The sequence below is a fragment of the Panulirus ornatus genome, chromosome 12 (assembly GCF_036320965.1).
Source record: "Panulirus ornatus isolate Po-2019 chromosome 12, ASM3632096v1, whole genome shotgun sequence".
Taxonomy (NCBI): domain Eukaryota; kingdom Metazoa; phylum Arthropoda; class Malacostraca; order Decapoda; family Palinuridae; genus Panulirus; species Panulirus ornatus.
In genome coordinates this window covers 12534511-12552850 of record NC_092235.1, presented here as the reverse complement: position 1 = coordinate 12552850, position 18340 = coordinate 12534511, and the positions used below count along the sequence as shown (strand labels likewise).

Here is an 18340-nt window from a genome sequence, read left to right as displayed (position 1 = left end):
ATACAACATTGTTGGAACCACTATTCCTTCAAACATACCCATTTTTGCTTTCCGAGATAATGTTCTCGACTTCCACACATTCTTCAAGGCCCCCAGAATTTTCGCCCCCTCCCCCACCCTATGATCCACTTCCGCTTCCATGGTTCCATCCGCTGCCAGATCCACTCCCAGATACCTAAAACACTTCACTTCCTCCAGTTTTTCTCCATTCAAACTTACCTCCCAATTGACTTGACCCTCAACCCTACTGTACCTAATAACCTTGCTCTTATTCACATATATATATATATATATATATTTATATTATCCCTGGGGATAGGGGTGAAAGAATACTTCCCACGCATTCCTCGCGTGTCGTGGAAAGCGACTAGAGGGGACGGGAGCGGGGGGCCAGAAATCCTCCCCTCCTTGTATTTTTTTTAACTTTCTAAAATGGGAAACAGAAGAAGGAGTCACGCGGGGAGTGCTCATCCTCCTCAAAGGCTCAGATTGGGGTGCCTAAATGTGTGTGGATGTAACCAAGATGTGAAAAAAGGAGAGATAGGTAGTATGTTTGAGGAAAGGAACCTGGATGTTTTGGCTCTGAGTGAAACGAAGCTCAAGGGTAAAGGGGAAGAGTGGTTTGGGAATGTCTTGGGAGTAAAGTCAGGGGTTAGTGAGAGGACAAGAGCAAGGGAAGGAGTAGCAGTACTCCTGAAACAGGCGTTGTGGGAGTATGTGATAGAATGTAAGAAAGTAAATTCTCGATTGATATGGGTAAAACTGAAAGTTGATGGAGAGAGATGGGTGATTATTGGTGCATATGCACCTGGGCATGAGAAGAAAGATCATGAGAGGCAAGTGTTTTGGGAGCAGCTGAACGAGTGTGTTAGTGGTTTTGATGCACGAGACCGGGTTATAGTGATGGGTGATTTGAATGCAAAGGTGAGTAATGTGGCAGTTGAGGGAATAATTGGTATACATGGGGTGTTCAGTGTTGTAAATGGAAATGGTGAAGAGCTTGTAGATTTATGTGCTGAAAAAGGACTGATGATTGGGAATACCTGGATTAAAAACCGAGATATACATAAGTATACTTATGTAAGTAGGAGAGATGGCCAGAGAGCGTTATTGGATTACATGTTAATTGACAGGCGTGCGAAAGAGAGACTTTTGGATGTTAATGTGCTGAGAGGTGCAACTGGAGGGATGTCTGATCATTATCTTGTGGAGGCTAAGGTGAAGATTTGTATGGGTTTTCAGAAAAGAAGAGTGAATGTTGGGGTGAAGAGGGTGGTGAGAGTAAGTGAGCTTGGGAAGGAGACTTGTGTGAGGAAGTACCAGGAGAGACTGAGTACAGAATGGAAAAAGGTGAGAACAATGGAAGTAAGGGGAGTGGGGGAGGAATGGGATGTATTTAGGGAATCAGTGATGGATTGCGCAAAAGATGCTTGTGGCATGAGAAGAGTGGGAGGTGGGTTGATTAGAAAGGGTAGTGAGTGGTGGGATGAAGAAGTAAGAGTATTAGTGAAAGAGAAGAGAGAGGCATTTGGACGATTTTTGCAGGGAAAAAATGAAATTGAGTGGGAGACGTATAAAAGAAAGAGACAGGAGGTCAAGAGAAAGGTGCAAGAGGTGAAAAAAAGGGCAAATGAGAGTTGGGGTGAGAGAGTATCATTAAATTTTAGGGAGAATAAAAAGATGTTCTGGAAGGAGGTAAATAAAGTGCGTAAGACAAGGGAGCAAATGGGAACTTCAGTGAAGGGCGCAAATGGGGAGGTGTTAACAAGTAGTGGTGATGTGAGAAGGAGATGGAGTGAGTATTTTGAAGGTTTGTTGAATGTGTTTGATGATAGAGTGGCAGATATAGGGTGTTTTGGTCGAGGTGGTGTGCAAAGTGCGAGGGTTAGGGAAAATGATTTGGTAAACAGAGAAGAGATAGTAAAAGCTTTGCGGAAGATGAAAGCCGGCAAGGCAGCAGGTTTGGATGGTATTGCAGTGGAATTTATTAAAAAAGGGGGTGACTGTATTGTTGACTGGTTGGTAAGGTTATTTAATGTATGTATGACTCATGGTGAGGTGCCTGAGGATTGGCGGAATGCTTGCTTAGTGCCATTGTACAAAGGCAAAGGGGATAAGAGTGAGTGCTCAAATTACAGAGGTATAAGTTTGTTGAGTATTCCTGGCAAATTGTATGGGAGGGTATTGATTGAGAGGGTGAAGGCATGTACAGAGCATCAGATTGGGGAAGAGCAGTGTGGTTTCAGAAGTGGTAGAGGATGTGTGGATCAGGTGTTTGTTTTGAAGAATGTATGTGAGAAATACTTAGAAAAGCAAATGGATTTGTATGTAGCATTTATGGATCTGGAGAAGGCATATGATAGAGTTGATAGAGATGCTCTGTGGAAGGTATTAAGAATATATGGTGTGGGAGGCAAGTTGTTAGAAGCGGTGAAAAGTTTTTATCGAGGATGTAAGGCATGTGTACGTGTAGGAAGAGAGGAAAGTGATTGGTTCTCAGTGAATGTAGGTTTGCGGCAGGGGTGTGTGATGTCTCCATGGTTGTTTAATTTGTTTATGGATGGGGTTGTTAGGGAGGTGAATGCAAGAGTTTTGGAAAGAGGGGCAAGTATGAAGTCTGTTGGGGATGAGAGAGCTTGGGAAGTGAGTCCGTTGTTGTTCGCTGATGATACAGCGCTGGTGGCTGATTCATGTGAGAAACTGCACAAGCTGGTGACTGAGTTTGGTAAAGTGTGTGAAAGAAGAAAGTTAAGAGTAAATGTGAATAGGAGCAAGGTTATTAGGTACAGTAGGGTTGAGGGTCAAGTCAATTGGGAGGTGAGTTTGAATGGAGAAAAACTGGAGGAAGTGAAGTGTTTTAGATATCTGGGAGTGGATCTAGCAGCGGATGGAAACATGGAAGCGGAAGTGGATCATAGGGTGGGGGAGGGGGCGAAAATTCTGGGAGCCTTGAAGAATGTGTGGAAGTCGAGAACATTATCTCGGAAAGCAAAAATGGGTATGTTTGAAGGAATAGTGGTTCCAACAATGTTGTATGGTTGCGAGGCGTGGACTATGGATAGAGTTGTGCGCAGGAGGATGGATGTGCTGGATATGAGATGTTTGAGGACAATGTGTGGTGTGAGGTGGTTTGATCGAGTAAGTAACGTAAGGGTAAGAGAGATGTGTGGAAATAAAAAGATCGTGGTTGAGAGAGCAGGAGAGGGTGTTTTGAAATGGTTTGGTCACATGGAGAGAATGAGTGAGGAAAGATTGACCAAGAGGATATATGTGTCGGAGGTGGAGGGAACGAGGAGAAGAGGGAGACCAAATTGGAGGTGGAAAGATGGAGTGAAAAAGATTTTGTGTGATCGGGGCCTGAACATGCAGGAGGGTGAAAGGAGGGCAAGGAATAGAGTGAATTGGAGCGATGTGGTATACCGGGGTTGACGTGCTGTCAGTGGATTGAATCAAGGCATGTGAAGCGTCTGGGGTAAACCATGGAAAGCTGTGTAGGTATGTATATTTGCGTGTGTGGACGTATGTATATACATGTGTATGGGGGTGGGTTGGGCCATTTCTTTCGTCTGTTTCCTTGCGCTACCTCGCAAACGCGGGAGACAGCGACAAAGCAAAAAAAAAAAAAAAAATGTTTATTTGTGTATACATTGAAATATATAGGTTTTTTTTTTCATAAATATTTGCCTTATTCCGCATTAGCTAGGTGGCTTTAAGAACTGAGTAAGCCTTAGAGGTTATATCCTCAATTGGCCCACCTCTCTGTTCCTTCTTTTGGAAAATTGTAAACAGCATATGTTTATTTTTGTTGTATATATATTTTTGTAATTTTTTTAGATCTGTGTTTGGTATTTAACCAGTGTTGGATAGAAAAATATATATAGTATATGTATATATTTCATGTGTGGCGGGGTGGTGGTTGGAATGGATGAAGGCAGCATGTATGAATATGTACATGTATTGAAGGAATAGTGGTTCCAACAATGTTGTATGGTTGCGAGGCGTGGGCTAATGATAGAGTTGTGCGCAGGAGGGTGGATGTGCTGGAAATGAGATGTTTGAGGACAATATGTCGTGTGAGGTGGTTTGATCGAGTAAGTAATGTAAGGGTAAGAGAGATGTGTGGAAATAAAAAGAGCATGGTTGAGAGAGCATAAGAGGGTGTTTTGAAATGGTTTGGGCACATGGAGAGAATGAGTGAGGAAAGATTGACCAAGAGGATATATGTGTCGGAGGTGGAGGGAACGAGGAGAAGTGGTAGACCAAATTGGAGGTGGGAAGATGGAGTGAAAAAGATTTTGAGTGATCGGGACCTGAACACGCAGGAGGGTGAAAGGCGGGCAAGGAATAGAGTGAATTGGATCGATGTGGTATACCGGGGTCGACGTGCTGTCAGTGGATTGAACCAGAGCATGTGAAGCGTCTGGGGTAAACCATGGAAAGTTGTGTGGGGCGTGGATGTGGAAAGGGAGCTGTGGTTTCGGACATTATTACATGACAGCTAGAGACTGAGTGTTAACGAATGGGGCCTTTGTTGTCTTTTCCTAGCGCTACCTCGCACACATGAGGGGGAGGGGGATGTTATTCCATGTGTGGCGAGGTGGCGATGGGAATAAATAAAGGCAGACAGTATGAATTATGTACATGTGTATATATGTATATGTCTGTGTGTGTATATATATGTGTACATTGAGATGCATAGGTATGTATATTTGCGTGTGTGGACGTATATGTATATACTTGTGTATGGGGGTGGGTTGGGCCATTTCTTTCGTCTGTTTCCTTGCGCTACCTCGCAAACGCGGGAGACAGCGACAAAGCAAAATTAAAAAAAATAAAATATATGTATATGTATGTATACGTTGAAAGGTATAGGTTTTTTTTTTCATACATATTTGCCTTATCCCACGTTAGCAAGGTGGCTTTAAGAACTGAGTGAGCCTTAGAGGATATATCCTCAATTGGTCCACCTCTCTTCCTTTTTTTTTTTGGAAAATTTTAAACAGGTCGGGAGGATTTCCAGCCACCCGCTCCCTCCCCTTTTAGTTGCCTTCTATGACACGCAGGGAATATGTGGGAAGTATTCTTTCTCCCCTATCCCCAGAGATAGCAATATATATTTTTATTTATTTATTTATTATAACACTTTAGTGTTATATTTTTTTGTTTCTTTTTTTATCAAAGTATTCGCCATTTCCCACATTAGCAAGGTAGCATTAAGAACAGAGGACTGGGCCTTTGAGGGAATATCCTCACCTGGTCCCCTTCTCTATTTCTTCTTTTGGAAAATTTAAAATAAAACGAGAAGGGAGGATTTCCAGCCTCCCGCTCCCTCCCCTTTTAGTTGCCTTCTACGACACGCAGGGAATACGTAGGAAGTATTCTTTCTCCCCTATCCCCAGGGATAGAAATTTAATATTTGTATTGTTATATTATTCTAAGCTCTTTACTTATTGTTAAGTTTTTGATTACATTTCATTAAAAATATATATAATTGTGAGTATGTGAATTACCCGAAAGGGGCTGATATGAGTTTATTGATTATTTAGTAAATATGGGATTTTTGTTATTTATTTGGAACACTGCCATTTAATTGGTAAGTTAATTATTGAGTGGAATTATTTTTTTTACAGTAATCCTTTTGTTAGAATTTCTTATGAAATTACTTTGATAAAGATTTGAATTATAAGTAATTCATAAAATATGATATATTTGTTCTATAATTTGATTGTTGCTATTTACCTTTGCTAACTGGCTTGTAAAATACATGCAAATTTTGGTTTGTGATTTGTAGCATTATTCATTAGATGTGAAAATGTGAAAATATGGTAGTAAAAACTCTAAACTTTTAGGGTTGTAGTATTAAAAATCTAATAATCAATTAAAGGTAGATTAAGCAAAGCTTATTTAGGTCAGGTTAAAACCTGTGCCAGCAGCTGAAGTTAAGCTTGATGTCCTAGTAAAGATGGATAAGTATAAAGGTTAGATATGTGTTGTCTTATGAAACTATGTGTTCAATGCAGTAAGGGGTGAAATTTGTTTATTGATTAAAAAGATTGAATGCAAGTGTTATTGGACTTTAATTGAGGCCTAGAACATTAGGTAAGAACCAGGTTTAGATACTCTGTTACTCTAATAGGAGCAAATATTATAAAACTTGGGTATTAGGAATGAATCAATCTTAAATTCAAAGAACCTGGTGGTACTTTAGTCTAGTTGGAGGAACCTGTTTTATAAACGATAATCCACGCAAAATCTTTCTTATTCTTGTATAGTTAGTATACCTTCATTACAGATAATTTTGATTGATTAATCAATGTAATTGGCAATCAAGCCAAATAGATTAGATCAAGGTTCTGCAAATGGATAAGTAAAAGTGGGTTACAATAATTTTTGTATTAAGCAGATTATATTTAGGATATTGATATATGAAGATGGATTCAATTGTAATTTTAACTTTAATAAGGTAAAATGGTAGTAGCTCTAAAAGTGTGTACATATTGCCCGTTGCTTTCATTAAGTTAAATGAGATAAATCATAACATAGTGGGTGTGCTGGAAAGTGCACCTAGAAGTAAAGCAAAGCTTTTTAGTTAAGCATTTCACTTACGTTGAAAAGATATATTGTGCGATTCAATTTGTTTTAAATGTAGACTTGTTTATATTTGGTAGGATCTTTTATTTAAGAAAAATAGTTTTTAGGTTAAAGTTATTTGATAATTTGTAAATTTAAATATTTGCTATAGTTAAAAAGTACCATGAGGGAAAGTTTGAATATAAGGAAAAGTTTGATTTAAGAAAAGAAAATATAAAATTTTGTACCTTTTGTATCAGGGAGAATTAAAATTTTCTAAATGAATTAGGAGTCCCAAAAAAAGAATAGCTAGAAAATTAAAGTTGTCTTAGTGGTAAATAAATTTTTAATAGTTTTTTGGTGGTGAAATGCCAACCAAGTCTTTTAATATCTGGTTATTTCAGAATAATATTCAATTTTGTCTGAATGTAAAATTGTTGATTTAGATAAATAATTGGAGGGAAAAGCTTCTGGTTAATTGAGTAAAATATAAAGTAATATTGTTTCTTACATTTTTCATATGTGTATATATGTGTGTGTATGTGTGCGTATGTATATGTATGTGTGTGTATGTGTATATGGGGTTAGGGGTGAAAGAATACTTCCCACGCATTCCTCGCGTGTCGTAGAAAGCGACTAGAGGGGACGGGAGCGGGGGGCCAGAAATCCTCCCCTCCTTGTATTTTTTTTAACTTTCTAAAATGGGAAACAGAAGAAGGAGTCACGCGGGGAGTGCTCATCCTCCTCGAAGGCTCAGATTGGGGTGCCTAAATGTGTGTGGATGTAACCAAGATGTGAAAAAAGGAGAGATAGGTAGTATGTTTGAGGAAAGGAACCTGGATGTTTTGGCTCTGAGTGAAACGAAGCTCAAGGGTAAAGGGGAAGAGTGGTTTGGGAATGTCTTGGGAGTAAAGTCAGGGGTTAGTGAGAGGACAAGAGCAAGGGAAGGAGTAGCAGTACTCCTGAAACAGGAGTTGTGGGAGTATGTGATAGAATGTAAGAAAGTAAATTCTCGATTGATATGGGTAAAACTGAAAGTTGATGGAGAGAGATGGGTGATTATTGGTGCATATGCACCTGGGCATGAGAAGAAAGATCATGAGAGGCAAGTGTTTTGGGAGCAGCTGAATGAGTGTGTTAGTGGTTTTGATGCACGAGACCGGGTTATAGTGATGGGTGATTTGAATGCAAAGGTGAGTAATGTGGCAGTTGAGGGAATAATTGGTATATATGGGGTGTTCAGTGTTGTAAATGGAAATGGTGAAGAGCTTGTAGATTTATGTGCTGAAAAAGGACTGATGATTGGGAATACCTGGTTTAAAAAGCGAGATATACATAAGTATACTTATGTAAGTAGGAGAGATGGCCAGAGAGCGTTATTGGATTACGTGTTAATTGACAGGCGCGCGAAAGAGAGACTTTTGGATGTTAATGTGCTGAGAGGTGCAACTGGAGGGATGTCTGATCATTATCTTGTGGAGGCTAAGGTGAAGATTTGTATGGGTTTTCAGAAAAGAAGAGTGAATGTTGGGGTGAAGAGGGTGGTGAGAGTAAGTGAGCTTGGGAAGGAGACTTGTGTGAGGAAGTACCAGGAGAGACTGAGTACAGAATGGAAAAAGGTGAGAACAAAGGAAGTAAGGGGAGTGGGGGAGGAATGGGATGTATTTAGGGAATCAGTGATGGATTGCGCAAAAGATGCTTGTGGCATGAGAAGAGTGGGAGGTGGGTTGGTTAGAAAGGGTAGTGAGTGGTGGGATGAAGAAGTAAGAGTATTAGTGAAAGAGAAGAGAGAGGCATTTGGACAATTTTTGCAGGGAAAAAATGCAATTGAGTGGGAGATGTATAAAAGAAAGAGACAGGAGGTCAAGAGAAAGGTGCAAGAGGTGAAAAAAAGGGCAAATGAGAGTTGGGGTGAGAGAGTATCATTAAATTTTAGGGAGAATAAAAAGATGTTCTGGAAGGAGGTAAATAAAGTGCGTAAGACAAGGGAGCAAATGGGAACTTCAGTGAAGGGCGCAAATGGGGAGGTGATAACAAGTAGTGGTGATGTGAGAAGGAGATGGAGTGAGTATTTTGAAGGTTTGTTGAATGTGTTTGATGATAGAGTGGCAGATATAGGGTGTTTTGGTCGAGGTGGTGTGCAAAGTGAGAGGGTTAGGGAAAATGATTTGGTAAACAGAGAAGAGGTAGTAAAAGCTTTGCGGAAGATGAAAGCCGGCAAGGCAGCAGGTTTGGATGGTATTGCAGTGGAATTTATTAAAAAAGGGGGTGACTGCATTGTTGACTGGTTGGTAAGGTTATTTAATGTATGTATGACTCATGGTGAGGTGCCTGAGGATTGGCGGAATGCGTGCATAGTGCCATTGTACAAAGGCAAAGGGGATAAGAGTGAGTGCTCAAATTACAGAGGTATAAGTTTGTTGAGTATTCCTGGTAAATTATATGGGAGGGTATTGATTGAGAGGGTGAAGGCATGTACAGAGCATCAGATTGGGGAAGAGCAGTGTGGTTTCAGAAGTGGTAGAGGATGTGTGGATCAGGTGTTTGCTTTGAAGAATGTATGTGAGAAATACTTAGAAAAGCAAATGGATTTGTATGTAGCATTTATGGATCTGGAGAAGGCATATGATAGAGTTGATAGAGATGCTCTGTGGAAGGTATTAAGAATATATGGTGTGGGAGGCAAGTTGTTAGAAGCGGTGAAAAGTTTTTATCGAGGCTGTAAGGCATGTGTACGTGTAGGAAGAGAGGAAAGTGATTGGTTCTCAGTGAATGTAGGTTTGCAGCAGGGGTGTGTGATGTCTCCATGGTTGTTTAATTTGTTTATGGATGGGGTTGTTAGGGAGGTGAATGCAAGAGTTTTGGAAAGAGGGGCAAGTATGAAGTCTGTTGGGGATGAGAGGGCTTGGGAAGTGAGTCAGTTGTTGTTCGCTGATGATACAGCGCTGGTGGCTGATTCATGTGAGAAACTGCAGAAGCTGGTGACTGAGTTTGGTAAAGTGTGTGAAAGAAGAAAGTTAAGAGTAAATGTGAATAAGAGCAAGGTTATTAGGTACAGTAGGGTTGAGGGTTAAGTCAATTGGGAGGTGAGTTTGAATGGAGAAAAACTGGAGGAAGTGAAGTGTTTTAGATATCTGGGAGTGGATCTGGCAGCGGATGGAACCATGGAAGCGGAAGTGGATCATAGGGTGGGGGAGGGGGCGAAAATTCTGGGAGCCTTGAAGAATGTGTGGAAGTCGAGAACATTATCTCGGAAAGCAAAAATGGGTATGTTTGAAGGAATAGTGGTTCCAACAATGTTGTATGGTTGCGAGGCGTGGGCTATGGATAGAGTTGTGCGCAGGAGGATGGATGTGCTGAAAATGAGATGTTTGAGGACAACGTGTGGTGTGAGGTGGTTTGATCGAGTAAGTAACGTAAGGGTAAGAGAGATGTGTGGAAATAAAAAGAGTGTGGTTGATAGAGCAGAAGAAGGTGTTTTGAAAGGGTTTGGGCACATGGAGAGAATGAGTGAGGAAAGATTGACCAAGAGGGTATATGTGTCGGAGGTGGAGGGAACAAGGAGAAGAGGGAGACCAAATTGGAGGTGGAAAGATGGAGTGAAAAAGATTTTGTGTGATCGGGGCCTGAACATGCAGGAGGGTGAAAGGAGGGCAAGGAATAGAGTGAATTGGAGCGATGTGGTATACCGGGGTTGACGTGCTGTCGGTGGATGAAATCAGGGCATGTGAAGCGTCTGGGGTAAACCATGGAAAGCTGTCTAGGCATGTGTATTTGCGTGTGTGGACGTATGTATATACATGTGTATGGGGGTGGGTTGGGCCATTTCTTTCGTCTGTTTCCTTGCGCTACCTCGCAAACGCGGGAGACAGCAACAAAGCAAAAAAAAAAAAAAAAAAAAAGTAATATAATCTGATTTACTTTGACTAGACTTATAAGTAGCTATGTTAGTAACCTGTTCTAACTAAAACTATTTATGGTTAGTGATTATACCACTTTTGTCTGTGTAATATGAAATTTTAGTAAAAAATGTTATTACGAATAATGATTTTATTAGTAAAATTATTTTCATGATGAAATATTTGAATAAAATGAAAATCACCTTTTGTTTGAATTTAAGGTTTAGTAAAAGATTTCGGCAAATAAAATTTCTGTCTATCAAAAAATGTCTTGTGAAAATTTATATATAAAGTCTAGCCTGCCCAGTGATGTTTAGATTTAACGGCCGCGGTAGTATGACCGTGCTAAGGTAGCATAATAATTTGTCCTTTGATTGGGGACTGATATGAATGGCTGAACAAGAAATTAACTGCCTCTATTGTAAACTTTGAAATTTATGTTTAAGTGAAATGGCTTGAATAAAATGGGGGGGATGATAAGACCCTATAAATCTTTATATATCGGTTAATAGATTTTAAAGATTAATTATGTGTTTGGTGTTAAATACAAATATTTTGTTGGGGCAACAGGAGTGTAACAAGTAACTGCTTTGTTTATGAATATTGATAATTTTTATTTTGAAGACTATAAAGATCCTCTATTAGTGAAATCAGAGCAAGTTACTATAGGGATAGCAGTGTAGTCTTTTTTGAGAGTCCATATCGAAAAATGGTTTACGACCTCGATGTTAAATTAAAGATTCTTAATGGCATAGGGGCTGTGAAAGGAGGTCTTTTTGACCTGTAAATCTTTACATGATTTGAGTTCAGAACAGCGTAAGCCACGTCGGTTTCTATATTCCATAAACAAATAATTCTTTTAGTACGAAAGGATATAAGAATTAAAATAATATTTTTTGTACTTTGGCAGAATTTGTGCATTAGATTTACGAGCTAATTATGTAGAATTTAATGTCTAAGTAATATGCCAACTTCTTTATTTATAAGTACAAGTCATTTATATATTTATTATACTTTGTTGCTGTCTCCCGCGTTAGCAAGGTAGCGCAAGGAAACAGATGAAAGAATGGCCCAACCCACCCACATACACATGCATATACATATACGTCCACACACACACATATACATACCTATACAATATAACGTATACACATATATACATACATATATACGTATACATATATACAAATGTACATAATTCATACTTGCTGCCTTTATTCATTCCCGTTGCCACCTTGCCACACATGAAATGACAACCCCTCCCTTTGCACGTGCGCGAGGTAGTGCTAGGAAAAGACAACAAAGGACACATTCGTTCACACTCAGTCTCTACCTGTCATGTATAATGCACCGAATCCACAGCTCCCTTTCCACATCCAGGCCCCACAAAACTTTCCATGGCTTAACTTAGACGCTTCACGTGCCCTGGCTCAATCCATTGACAGCACGTCTACCCCGGTATGCCACATCGTTCCAATTCACTCTATTCTTTGCACACCTTTCACCCTCCTGCATGTTCAGGCCCCGATCTCTCAAAATCTTTTTCACTCCATCCTTCCACCTCCAATTTGGTCTTCCAGTTCTCTTTCCCTCCTCCTCTGACACATATATCCTCTTTGTCAGTCTTTCCTCACTCATTCTCTCCATGTGACCAAACCATTTCAAAACACCCTCTTCTGCTATCTCAACCACACTCTTTTTATTTCCACACATCTCTCTTACCCTTTCATTACTTACTTGATCAAACCAGTTCACATCAGATATTGTCCTCAAACATCTCATTTCCAACACATCCATCCTCCTTCGCACAACCCTGTCTATAGCCCACCCCTCGCAACCATATAACATTGTTGGAGCCACTATTCCTTCAAACATACCCATTTTTGCTTTCCGAGATAATGTTCTCGCCTTCCACACATTTTTCAAGCTCCCAGAACTTTCGCCCCCTCCCCCACCCTGTGACTCTCTTCCGCTTCCATGGTTCCATCTGCTGCCAAATCCACTCCCAGATATCTAAAACACTTCACTTCCTCCAGTTTTTCTCCATTCAAACTTACCTCCCAATTGACTTGACCCTCAACCCTACTGTACCTAATAACCTTGCTCTTATTCACATTTATTCTCATCTTTCTTCTTTCTCACACTTTACCAAACTCAGTCACCAGCTTCTGCAGTTTCTCATATGAATCAGCCACCAGCGCTGTATCTGAACAACAGCTGACTCACTTCCCAAGCCTCCTCATCCACAACAGACTGCATACTTGCTCTTCTTTCCAAAACTCTTGCATTTACATCCCTAACAACCTCATCCATAAACAAGTTAAACAACCATGGAGACATCAGTCATCCCTGCCACAAACCAACTTACACTGGGAACCAGTCACTTCCCTATCTTCCTACTCATACACATGTCTTATATCCTTGATAAAAACTTTTCACTGCTTCTAACAACTTGCTTCCCACAGCATATATTCTTAATACCTTCCACAGAGCATCTCTATCAACTCGTATCATATGCCTTCTCCAGATCCATAAATGCTACATACAGATCCATTTGTTTTTCTAAGTATTTCTCACATACATTTTTCAAAGCAAATACTTCATCCACACATCCTCTACCACTTCTGAAACCACAGTGCTCTTCCCCAGTCTGATGCTCTATACATGCCTTCACCCTCCCAATCAATATCCTCCCATATAATTTCCCAGGAATACTCAACAAGCTTATACCTCTGTAATATGAGCACTCACCTTTATCCCCTTTGCCTTTGTACAATGGCATTATGCATGCATTCCACCAATCCTCAGGCACTTCACCTTGAGCCATACATACATTAGATATCCTTACCAACCAGTCAAAAACACAGTCAACCCCTTTTTTAATATATTCCACTGCAATACCATCCAAACCTGCTGCCTTGCCATCTTCCACCTTCCGCAAAGCTTTCACTACCTCTTCTCTGTTTACCAAATCATTCTCCCAAACCCTCTCACTTCGCACACCATCTTGACCCAAACACCCTATATCTACTACTCTATCATCAGACACATTCAACAGACCTTCAAAATACTCGCTCCATCTTCTCGCATCACCATTACTTGCTATTACCTTCCCAATAACCCACCTTCACTGATGTTCTTCCCATTTGTTCTCTTGTCTTACACACTATGTTTACCTCCTTCCAAAACATCTTTTTATTCTCCCTAAAATTTAATGATACTCTCTCACCCCAACTCTCATTTGCCCTTTTTTTCACCTCTTATACCTTTCTCTTGACCTTCTTCCTCTTTCTCTTCTACATCTTCCAGTCATTTGCTCTATTTCCCTGCAAAAATCGTCCAAATGCCTCTCTCTTCTCTTTCACTAATAATCTTACATCTTCATCCCACCACTCACTACCCTTTCTAATCAACCCACCTCCCACGCTTCTCATGCCACAAGCATTTTTTGCGCAAGCCATCACTGCTTCCCTAAATACATCCCATTCCTCCTCCACTCCCCTTAGGTCCTTTGCTCTCACCTTATTCCATTCTGCATTCAGTCTCTCCTGGTACTTCCTCACACAAGTCTCCCTCCCAAGCTCGCTCACTTTTACCACTCTCTCTTCACCCAACACACACTCTTCTTTTCTGAAAACCTTTACAGATCTTCACCTTTGCCTCCACAAGATAATGGTCAGACATCCCTCCAGTTGCACCTCTCAACACATTAACATCCAAAAGTCTCTCTTTCACACGCCTATGAATTAACACGTAATCCAATAATGCTCTCTGGCCATCTCTCCTACTTACATACGTATACTTATGTATATCTCCCTTTTTAAACCAGGTATTCCCATTACCAGTCCTTTTTTAGCACACAACTCTACAAGCTCTTCACCATTTCCATTTACAACACTGAACACCCCATGTACACCAATTCATCCCTCAACTGCCACATTACTCATCTTTGCATTCTAATCACCCATCAGTATAACCCAGTCTCGTGCATGAAAACTGATAACGCACTCGCTCAGCTGTTCCCAAAACACTTGCCTCTCATGATCTTTCTTCTCATGCCCAGGTGCATAGGCATCAATAATCACCCATCTCTCTCCATCCACTTTCAGCTTTACCCATATCAATCTCGAGTTTACTTTCTTACACTCTATCACATACTCCTACAACTCCTGTTTCAGGAGTAGTGCTACTCTTTACCTTGCTCTTGTCCTCTCACCAACCCCTGCCTTTACTCCCAAAACATTCCTAAACCACTCTTCCCCTTTACCCTTGAGCTTCGTTTCTCTCAGAGTCAAAACATCAGGTTTCTTTCCTGAAACGCACTACCTATTTCTCCTTTTTTCTCATCTTGGTTACATCCACACACATTTAGACTCCCCAATCTGAGCCTTCGAGGAGGATGAGTACTCCCCGCGTGAGTACTTCTTCTGTTTCCCCTTTTAGAAAGTTAATATACAAGGAGGGGAGGGTTTCTAGTCCCCCACTTCCGTTCTCTTTAGTCGCCTTCTACAACAAGTGGGGAATGCGTGGGAAGTATTCTTTCTCCCCTATCCCCAAGTTATGTTAATTACTTTTATTATTTGTGCTTTGAATTATTTGTTAGTTGTTGTTTGTGTATTAGTTGTTGTAGTGTTTGTAACTTTGTTAGAGCAAAAAGTTTTAGGGTATGTACAAATTCGTAAAGGTCCTACTAATGTGGGGATCGTTGGAATCTAGCAACCTTTTTCTGATGCTGTGAAGTTATTTTCTAAGGAACAACCCCTTCCAACTTTGTCTAATTTTTTTGTATATTATTCATCCCCTGTGTTTAGTTTAATTCTTTCTTCAGTTGGATGGTCTATAATGCCTTATGAGCTTGGTATAATGAATTTCTATGTAAGAGCTTTGTTTTTTATGTTTGAGATTAGGAGTTTACCTGGTTATAGCAACAGGATGATCTTCAAATAGAAAATATTCTTTGTTGGGGAGCTTATGTGCTGTAGCTCCAACCATTTCTTATGAAGTTAGTTTAGCTTTGGTTATGTTAAGATTTCTATTTCTGATGGAAAGATTTAATTTAGAGATTTTTAGATTATATCAAGAGGTTTGATTTTTGTGACTTACTTTGCCTTTAATCATGTTTAGCTGAAACTAATCGAACTCCTTTTAATTTTGCTGAAGGTGAATCTGAATTGGTTTCTGGGTTTAATATTGATTATAGTGGAGGTGGCTTTGCTTTAATTTTTATGTCAGAGTATAGAAGAATTTGGGGTATAAGGGGGTGACTGTATTGTTGACTGGTTGGTAAGGTTATTTAATGTATGTATGACTCATGGTGAGGTGCCTGAGGATTGGCGGAATGCGTGCATAGTGCCATTGTACAAAGGCAAAGGGGATAAGAGTGAGTGCTCAAATTACAGAGGTATAAGTTTGTTGAGTATTCCTGGTAAATTATATGGGAGGGTATTGATTGAGAGGGTGAAGGCATGTACAGAGCATCAGATTGGGGAAGAGCAGTGTGGTTTCAGAAGTGGTAGAGGATGTGTGAATCAGGTGTTTGCTTTGAAGAATGTATGTGAGAAATACTTAGAAAAGCAAATGGATTTGTATGTAGCATTTATGGATCTGGAGAAGGCATATGATAGAGTTGATAGAGATGCTCTGTGGAAGGTATTAAGAATATATGGTGTGGGAGGCAAGTTGTTAGAAGCAGTGAAAAGTTTTTATCGAGGCTGTAAGGCATGTGTACGTGTAGGAAGAGAGGAAAGTGATTGGTTCTCAGTGAATGTAGGTTTGCGGCAGGGGTGTGTGATGTCTCCATGGTTGTTTAATTTGTTTATGGATGGGGTTGTTAGGGAGGTAAATGCAAGAGTTTTGGAAAGAGGGGCAAGTATGAAGTCTGTTGGGGATGAGAGAACTTGGGAAGTGAGTCAGTTGTTGTTCGCTAATGATACAGCGCTGGTGGCTGATTCATGTGAGAAACTGCAGAAGCTGGTGACTGAGTTTGGTAAAGTGTGTGGAAGAAGAAAGTTAAGAGTAAATGTGAAAAAGAGCAAGGTTATTAGGTATAGTAGGGTTGAGGGTCAAGTCAATTGGGAGGCGAGTTTCAATGGAGAAAAACTGGAGGAAGTGAAGTGTTTTAGATATCTGAGAGTGGATCTGGCAGCGGATGGAACCATGGAAGCGGAAGTGGATCATAGGGTGGGGGAGGGGGCGAAAATTCTGGGAGCCTTGAAGAATGTGTGGAAGTCGAGAACATTATCTCGGAAAGCAAAAATGGGTATGTTTGAAGGAATAGTGGTTCCAACAATGTTGTATGGTTGCGAGGCGTGGGCTATGGATAGAGTTGTGCGCAGGAGGATGGATGTGCTGGAAATGAGATGTTTGAGGACAGTGTGTGGTGTGAGGTGGTTTGATCGAGTGAGTAACGTAAGGGTGAGAGAGATGTGTGGAAATAAAAAGAGCGTGGTTGAGAGAGCAGAAGAGGGTGTTTTGAAGTGGTTTGGGCACATGGAGAGAATGAGTGAGGAAAGATTGACCAAGAGGATATATGTGTCGGAGGTGGAGGGAACGAGGAGAAGAGGGAGACCAAATTGGAGGTGGAAAGATGGAGTGAAAAAGATTTTGTGTGATCGGGGCCTGAACATGCAGGAGGGTGAAAGGAGGGCAAGGAATAGAGTAAATTGGAGCGATGTGGTATACCGGGGTTGACGTGCTGTCAGTGGATTGAATCAAGGCATGTGAAGCGTCTGGGGTAAACCATGGAAAGCTGTGTAGGTGTGTATATTTGCGTGTGTGGACGTATGTATATACATGTGTATGAGGGGGGGTTGGGCCATTTCTTTCGTCTGTTTCCTTGCGCTACCTCGCAAACGCGGGAGACAGCGACAAAGTATAATAAAAAAAAAAATAATAAGAATACTTTTTAGACATATGTTTTAGGTAGTAATCTTTTTAGTGTTCTTTTTTATATTAAGTTAGTAGGTATAGCTTTTGTTTTTATTTGAGTCTGTGGAACATTACCTTGTTTTTGTTATGATAAACTTATTTATCTGACTTGAAAAAGTTTCCTTCCAGTTTCATGGAATTATCTCATTTTTTTATGGGATTTAAACCTCTTATGTTATTGTTTGTTCTTGATTCAATTAGTTATTATTTTTTATTATACTTTGTCGCTGTCTCCCGCGTTAGCGAGGAGCACAAGGAAACAGACGAAAGAATGGCCCAACCCACCCACATACACATGTATATACATACACATCCACACATGCACATATACATACCTATACATCTCAAAGTATACATATATATACATACACAGACATATACATATATACACATGTACATAATTCATACTGTCTGCCCTTATTCATTCCCGTTGACACCCCTCCACACATGAAATGACAACCCCTTCCCCCTGCATGTGTGCGAGGTAGCACTAGGAAAAGACAACAAAGGCCACATTTGCTCACACTCAGTCTCTAGCTGTCTTGTATGATGCACCGAAACCACAGCTCCCTTTCCACATCCAAGCCCCACAAAACTTTCCATGGTTTACTGCAGACGCTTCACATGCCCTGGTTCAACCCATTCACAGCATGTCTACCCCTGTATACCAAATCGTTCCAATTCACTCTATTCCTTGCACACCTTTCACCCTCCTGCATGTTCAGGCCTCAATCACTCAAAATCTTTTTCACTCCATCTTACCACCTCTATTAGGTTTCCCTCTTCTCCTCATTCCCTCCACCTCTGACACATATATCCTCTTTGTCAATCTTTCCTCACGCATTCTCTCCATGTGACCAAACCATTTCAAAACATCCTCTTCTGCTCTCTCAACCACACTCTTTTTATTACCACACATCTCTCTTCCCCTTTCATTACTTACT

The 18340-nt window shown here is 40.4% G+C and overlaps 1 protein-coding gene across 1 annotated transcript in view; it reads left to right on the top strand.

Moving 5' to 3' along the window:
• LOC139751788 (uncharacterized) overlaps positions 1-18340 on the top strand; it is a 126046-nt gene that overhangs the window by 31448 nt on the left and 76258 nt on the right. The gene's annotated exons all lie outside the window — the stretch shown is intronic.